Here is an 8,500-nt window from a genome sequence, read left to right as displayed (position 1 = left end):
GTACGTAACTTTATAATTTAACTCTAGAGTATCGAAGTCCAAATGTATACCAAGTATGTCACTGAACTCCTCCTAAACGGCTGGACTAATAATTGTGAATGCCAAGTCTGTCGACCAATATTTCCTCCTCGTCCACGAAGACGTGGCATTGTTTTGTATACGTAACTTATATGTGAGTATAATACATAGGCGCAAATAGGGGGGGAGCTTTAGGGGCTAAGCCCCCCCCCCAAAAATGTCCATAGCCCTCCCAAACATATCCTACGTTTTGTTTTAAGCTTATTCAATATTATCAAAGTAAGGCCCTATTAGCCCTATTAGCCCCCCCAAATCTCAAACGCTATTTGTGTCTATGGTATAATACGCTTAATGTTTACGTAATTGCGATGCATATAATATCAACACACACGTAATTCATATAAAATACAAAAAAATTAAATGCATTGAATGAATACACTGATTTCACGAAAACCAATAATTATTATCATAATAGTTTTAAAACCCATGGCAACCATTTATAAATAAAAATGTCCACCGTAAATCTCTAAAACCCCGTTTTAGCACATCCTCTGGTTGGACCTAGGGGGATGATTAGTGAATCTAAAAATCCGGGGCATCACCCATAAAAACAAATTCATTCAAATAGGTCCAACCGTTTAGGAGGAGTTCAATCACAACACATGTACAGTAGAATTATATGTATAAAGATGTTATAAGATCTATACACTATAGCTGAGTGTGACTTTTCCGAATGTATAGAACTTAGGTCAGCTAAACTGTGTGTAAATATAATTATATTTTCCTGAATTTTTTTCATTGTAATTCAAATACATTTTTCAGTGTAGTTTGATCATTGCAAACATTGTCCTTATTTAAAAATTTAACCCACTTAACCTTACCTATTTAAAATGATTTTTTAACTCTATGCTCCTGAATTAATATTATGTATTAATTCTTTATCATTTTTGGTGCATTTGAGCATAGTGAATTGGGTCTAAAATTATTATTACCTCTTATTTTATAAGTTGTGGAGTTATTATAATATTCATACATTACAAAGTAATAAAGAATATATTATAAATGATTCTTTGATTTTTTTTAAGTGAAATTTCTTTACGGAAGGTACACATACAACGCGAATACGCAACATTTGATTTAGACCAAACTCAGTTTATCAAAGTAGAGTAGTGACATTTTTCTAAGAAACTACAAAAACTAAGACAATGGGAAATTAATTAGGTACCTATTTATTTACCATATATCAATGTGTTATAAGTTAAATTTTTAAAAATATTTAGGTATGCCGTAGGGGCGTTGAGCCATGATAGAGAAATAAAATAAAATATAAATTATGATTTTGCAATTTTTGGAACACTGTTAAATATAGCAACAAATTACGATATTCGTTACAAAAATATTATACTTTATCTTGGGAAGTTGGTTGGCAAATAATACTATATCGGTGCCCATTATAATTAGAGAAATTATTACTTATTAGTTATTAATATTTGTTTTTTTGGTAACGACTGTCAATACCAATACGCCAAAACAGTTTTGTTGAGACCATGTCTGTATTTTATATTTTTTTATTTTATTCCTATAAAAACCTAATATTCTATCCGTTGAATTACTCAGAAAGAAGTTTCACTTCATCCACGCGTGCCTACTCGTTACACGTACACTTTTTGTATTATTTATTTATTTATTATAAGGCTATTTACAAGCAAGTTAGAATTAAAAATGAATGCACACCTTTTTTAAGTAAAACTTGTATTAGAGGTTTAGTTCTTCATTTAAAGTTACCTTCACTATTAGGTACCTATATAATTATAACATTTGTTATGACTTATACACTAATTTAAAAGAAAAAAATTACTTAATATATAGTAGGTAATAATTATACCAGTAAGCAATTATTCTATATTTGTAATTTAAATTTTTCAAAAACGTTAGTACCTACATAGATTAGTTTTATTATGTTATGCTTGAAATTATTATAATTTTTAAAAAATATTAATAGTAATTTCTTAACTAACTTTCGAAAACAAAATATTTATGACATCTAGACATAAGTAGTAAAATCTAGTATTAAAATAAATTATGCTAACATAATGTTATTGGAATAACGTGTCTGTCTATACATTATGCAAGGTAAAAAATAACAACCGGGTATTTTATTTCTAGGTAAAATGTGTAAGCTATTTTTTTTTTAATAATAATTTTATACTTATATAACAGATGAATCTTAAGTGTGAATATATAGTTTACGACTACAATGCTTATATTATCCATGAATTCATAAACTTATGGCAGATATCTTTTAGCAATATTATAAATATTTTATAATTCTAATAACTACATTTTTTATTTTATTTTAGCTACACAAGGTACGTAATCACTTTTATTTTGTAAGGGATTATCTTTTAGTCTTGATGCTTATAAAGTTTTCTATTTAGAAATGTATGGACTTTCTGACGATATTTGTTCTATTTATTAACTGCTTGATAGCATATATTTTTTTAAGTTAATGATAAAAATAATTATGACATAATGGAGATAAAGGCTCTGCCACACCTAGTCGAGTTATCGTCAGTCTACGGTTTGCCGTAATTTGTAAAGTTCGTGCTCAACAACGCAACGCAATTTTATGTAACATTCACGTAAACACTCGACTCCCATCGGTAGATCGTTGTGAAATATATATCGTTATGAATTATGAAGTATTTTTTAGAACAATAGTTCTATAAAACAAGTTATCATCACTATAATTCTTAGATATACGGTGAATCATAAGGTATAAGAGCATTAATTAAATATTATGTTTATTATTTTATTTCTAGAGTTAAGAGGTACGTACTTACAATTTATATATTGCATGTATTTATTTTTTGAATTTGTTTAACTTTGTAATTCAATTTATGTGATTTGTATCTCAGAACTCTTATAATGATGAGTCCAGTGTTGAGCATTACCTATAAGTTATCTAGATAAAATAAATACACCGTATCTTTCTATCTTATCTAGATAAATAAAACTGTCATCTGATTATCTGCAGATAATTAGATAATATTTTTATTAATTTCACTTGTTTTTTTCCGTTTTCCAAAAACTTTTAAAACTTATTTGTAATTTAAAACAATGCGCCATACGCCACAATAAATAGTTCACGAGGCATCATCTGAACTGCGTAATCATTTTTTATGTTGGTGTTCCGGCGAGGAAAATAATTTTCAGTGTATTGTATTTTTTTAACTGTGTATTTAATGTAAAGTAAATATTATAATTTATTAATAAAGGGTACTGCGACAGTAACCAAAATATAATATTTTACGTTAGGTTTGATTCATAATAATATGTTTATGAAGTCTGATCTGTACAAGTCTGCCCTGTAGTGGTTCGTTCGACTTACTTTATCGCATTCGACAAGTGAAAAAAACTTATCGAATTAGTTCAAGAATACCAATTTTATGTCGCATGCGATAAAAATTAGTCGCAGTCGATATAATGTATGACTTATGTCGCATGTGAGAATTAGTCGAATGATTTCAAGAATTGGGTCCCTGGGTGGGTCCCGTTGCAGAAAGCTCCGTTGAACACACTGACCAGGTTTGGTGTTCCGCACTCGTATTTATAGCCTGATTTTTCCCGTCGCATTGGCTGCTGCTGCTCTCGAAGCTACGCCCACAGCTTTCTGTCGTCGTAGGTCCGTATGCGATGCGGCCGGTCCCGTGGTCTGTGACAGACCAGCGGGCGCCCGCCAATCCAGCGTCAGCCGAGTCAGGACCAGAACACGGCACCGACCGCCAGGCGAGTCGGCCGCAATAGTAGTCCGGCAGTTTATTTATTCATTTTCGCCGAATACGCGGGTCATCAAGAAGATTCGTTTGAGCAATTTTGTAACTGTACATTAATGTAACCGTTGTCCCTTGTGACCTAACCGGTCTGACCTGCGCTTTACATAATACATGCAGGCGTACGCCTCACTAAGAAAAACGTGCTTGGTGCAGCGTTTTATTCGTGATGATCGACTCACGATAGTGCCGACCGACTGTATTCCGAATCTAATCATATTATGCAAACAAATAGTTGGCTGACTGACCAGTGTGATATTATTTTTAAAGAACTATGTTACCTTTAAGAAAAATTATGATGACATCGGAAAATACTTCGCATGGCAGTTGGTATGTAACCAAAATTAATTAGGTATCTGTATTGATTATTATGTTTATTGCAATAAATCAATTTTTGTCAAAATAAATCATTATTTCATTAAACAATACAATTAAGTGTCCAGATAATTACAGATAAATGTCCAATATATGGGTTTTAATAACCGTTATTATTTGGGTTAATATTGGTTAATGCGGGTGTTTAGTAGGCTAGAAAAAACACATAGGGCTTATTAATGTACAATAGTAAGTTACTACTCTATTACACGTGCGTGAAGTTGGCCCCCCGACATTGTCTGATAGACTCTGGACCAATTCCAATATTTTGTAACTCATATGTAACTATTTGTAACACACTTTTCAGAATTTTTCAAACATTAATATTTTACATACTGATAACCAGGGCGCGGATTTTTATGTAAATACATATTTTTATTGAATGCAGATATCTTTGTCCTGATTAAAAATAAGCACGTTTCATAACACCCTGAATAAAATGACAATTTTTTATGTTACATATTTTCACATATTTGGTTGTAAATACATATTTCTAAATATTTTATTAATAAGTACATATTTTATAAATGTAGGTACTTATTAAATTTCCAGAAATGTTAAAATTGACCATCTATCGACTTTATCGACGTCGTAAATATTGATTACGACTTTTGACGTACCTACTTGATCTACCATTTATCGACGTTTATCGACTTTATCGACGTCGCGCATACGTCACACAAACGAATGGCGTTGGTCCGGAATAGATAAGACAAAGTCGGGGGCTACGTGAAGTTGGCCCCCCATCAGAAAAATGTTAATAGCACGCAAAGGAAAGAGTTACAAATTCTGAAAAGTGTGTTACAAAAATTTAAAATGAGTTACAAAATATTGGAATTGGTCCGGAGTCTATCCGACATTGTCGGGGGGCCAACTTCACGCACATCTCTATTACTCTTAGAATTAAGACGATGGAAAATTAATTAGGTTCCTATTTATTTATTACTAGTCAAGTCACCTATATGGGTGGGCACTATAGGTGTGTTGAGCCGTAGAGAAATAAAAAATAGGGTGTCATAAGACACCCGGTAGAAACGAAGTTTCTATTCCAACAAATATTATAGATTACGGTACCGCGAAAAAATAGCCCCGGAAAAAATAACCCCATAATATGAGATTTTGCAAATTCATCCCAAATCAATACAAAATGTATAACATACCTATTACCTACGTACAATTGTTATATTCCCACAAATAATATTAATTTTAGATACAATGATAAATTATTATACACCTACGATAAAAACGATTCAGAGCACAGTCTGTCTGTCATATCGATCAGATATACAATAGCTAGGTACAGTGACATATTATAACGGATAAGAAAGGTACCAATAACTTTATCTTTAATGTTCGGATAATCTGATAATATTATAAAAGCGGTAATTTATAAAGTTTGTCAATTTTGTGTCTGTTAATTTTTCTGCATTCGGTACTATAGTGGTGTATACAGTGTTCTTTCGTATATTATATATTGCGCTAATCATTTGTTTTAAGTTTTTTTTGAATAGTTATGGATAGTCTAAATATTTTCGAGAGCCAGAAGGGTAAAGAAAAGTTGGCATTTAAAAAGTTTATGTATGTTGTACATAAAGAGCGTTTAAATTTTATAAGGTGTAAATGCTAAAAAAAATAGCCACAAATGTCCTTGCATTTTAAAAACTTTCCTGGGTAAAAAACAAATAATTAAAATTGATAATGAACATAATCATCTCTCGTGTCAACATGAAATTGATGCCGCAAAAATTATAATGCAAATTAAAACACAAGCGAAAGTATCAAAATCTACGACTTATCAGTCTGCGAAAAGATCAATCTTTTTCAAGATTCACAAAATATAAAAATAGACTTCGAAAAGGCAGTAATAAATGCAGCAAAAATGTATTAGGTGAACATTTAATAATAAACGAATGTTTCTATCACCTATGCCAGAGTACTCTCAGAAAATTGGCAGAATTAGGATTAAAAAAAAAATACCAAGAAGATTATTATTTAAATGAATTCTGTTGTATGTTAGATGGCTTGGCTTTTTTGCCACTGAATAGGTTACAAGAAGGTGTTAACTATTTAAAATTAATGTTCCTCTTGGTGCCGAGGAGTTATTTCAATATTCCGGTTTCATGTTAACCCGAATGTTTTCTTTGGATTTTGGATAATTCAGGTGTTTTGAAAACAGAATAATATAGTGGTTTCGGATGTTTGATTTTTAAGGGTTTTTAGGGGTGTTAGGGTTCCCCCTTAATTCAGCTGCAAGGCCTTGATTTTTATATAAAACAATTAATTATATATATGTGTATTGTGTATAGATTATAATTTAATTTATAAAGTCTTAAAAAACTTAAAAACTGCATAATTATCTATTTTTTATCTAGATAAATTTTTTATTCTATTATCTGTTATCTTATCTAGAGATTAAAGTTATCTGTGCACAACACTGATGATGACGTTCATCAAATTTATACTTACTAATTGAGAAGGTACCTATTATATATCTATGAATCCGTTTAATTTACAAACATTCCACAGGTAGAACTACCTATTCACTTACTATAAAATAATGACATTTAAATATTTCATCATAATATATTTCAAGCAATTTCAAATTGGTCAATTTAACTATGCATTTTAAAAGCATACGTGTATTTTTATTTTTAAATGTATAATATTTTACTGTAACTCATAATATTTACATAACATTCAATTAGTTACAAATTATTATTTTTTTTTTTTAGTGGATATAGGAGCTAGTACGTATATATTAAATTTAACTTTGTGAAAAATGTGTTAATAACCATTGAGTTGCATATAAGTACTTAAAAATAATATATATGATTTTAAAAAACTTTAGAGTATGATACTATTATATATTTTATCCTTTTAAATTTATTTAAAACTTATAGGTAGATACTACGTATACCTGCACTTTAAAATTAAATGAAAACTAAAACTAATCAAACTATTAAATATTTTGATTCGTTTATAGAATACAGCATACAAGCAATAATGTTTTAATTATTCTAAAATATTTTAAATCATAAAAAAAAAACAATGGCATAATATTATTCATTTATATTTTATATCGTTTAATATTATACCCTGTTTGACACAATTACTAACTTAATATTCAACGATATGGATATTTTAATTTTATATTTTTGTGCCAATGGGATAACTAGCGTAAAATAATCTTATTTATTCAATTATTTTATGTGGAATTCAGAATAATAATATATTTCATGGATCCAGCTAAGTAAAATAAAAATTGCGGAATAATAAACATTTCCTATAACCAGTTGTGTAGTGGGGCGTATACCCACTTCTCTGTTTTTCTGTAAGTGCGTATACTTATAGAATAACACATGATACGCGGGTATACGCGTATGGAAATGCATTTATTCTATAAACCAATTTGATAAATAATTTTTTTTAAAAAATGTACAAACCTTATCGATTTGACGGTTTCCATAATGAAAACAGTTGCTTATACAGTTATACTAAAGGTATTTTAGTATATATGAATGAACTACACTGTAATTCGACATTAATATAATAATATCTATTATACAATATATTATAGCCGCTGGTATCCTGGCCACAGAGTTATTTATAAACATTGCGCGAAAACGTATTAGACGTAACTGATAAGCAGAGTCGCGTTAAGGGGGGGGGGCAAAGGGGGAAATTGCCCCCGGGCGCCGTAGTTTTGTAAAAATAATGGGGCGCCTTTATTTGCGCTTAATACCTGTATTACATGCGGTATACTACATGTGGCCTCGAGAACCAAATATGTTATAATTTTATTATTATATATATTTTAGTATTTTAAGGTCTATTTTAGAATCATGTATAATATGGTACTGTTTGTGACAAATAGGTTGGCTTGGTGACGGCGACGGTGATAGAGAAAAACCCATTTCTCCGTATTTAGATATTATTTACCGATTATATTGCTAAATATTATTAAATTGATATTATTAGTATCAAAGTTATCCTATCTACTACAGTAGATAACCGTTATTAGTATAATATACTTATATACTATAATATTATTAATATTTTATATTACCATTGAACAATATATCTGTTCTAACCGTTACTATCTGACGTCTGTACACAGTGCTCAGTTATTCAGTATTGCCTATTGGATATTACCTAGTTATAAGTTATTATACGTTGCGCGCGTTTTATTTTTATAATTGACGTAAATTACAATTGCTAATAATATAGTAAGTATTTACAGTTTATTTTATATTATTATGCTTTTTTATGACTGG

This window comes from Acyrthosiphon pisum, chromosome A1, assembly GCF_005508785.2.
Source record: "Acyrthosiphon pisum isolate AL4f chromosome A1, pea_aphid_22Mar2018_4r6ur, whole genome shotgun sequence".
Taxonomy (NCBI): domain Eukaryota; kingdom Metazoa; phylum Arthropoda; class Insecta; order Hemiptera; family Aphididae; genus Acyrthosiphon; species Acyrthosiphon pisum.
Note: the sequence above shows the minus strand (reverse complement) of the source record.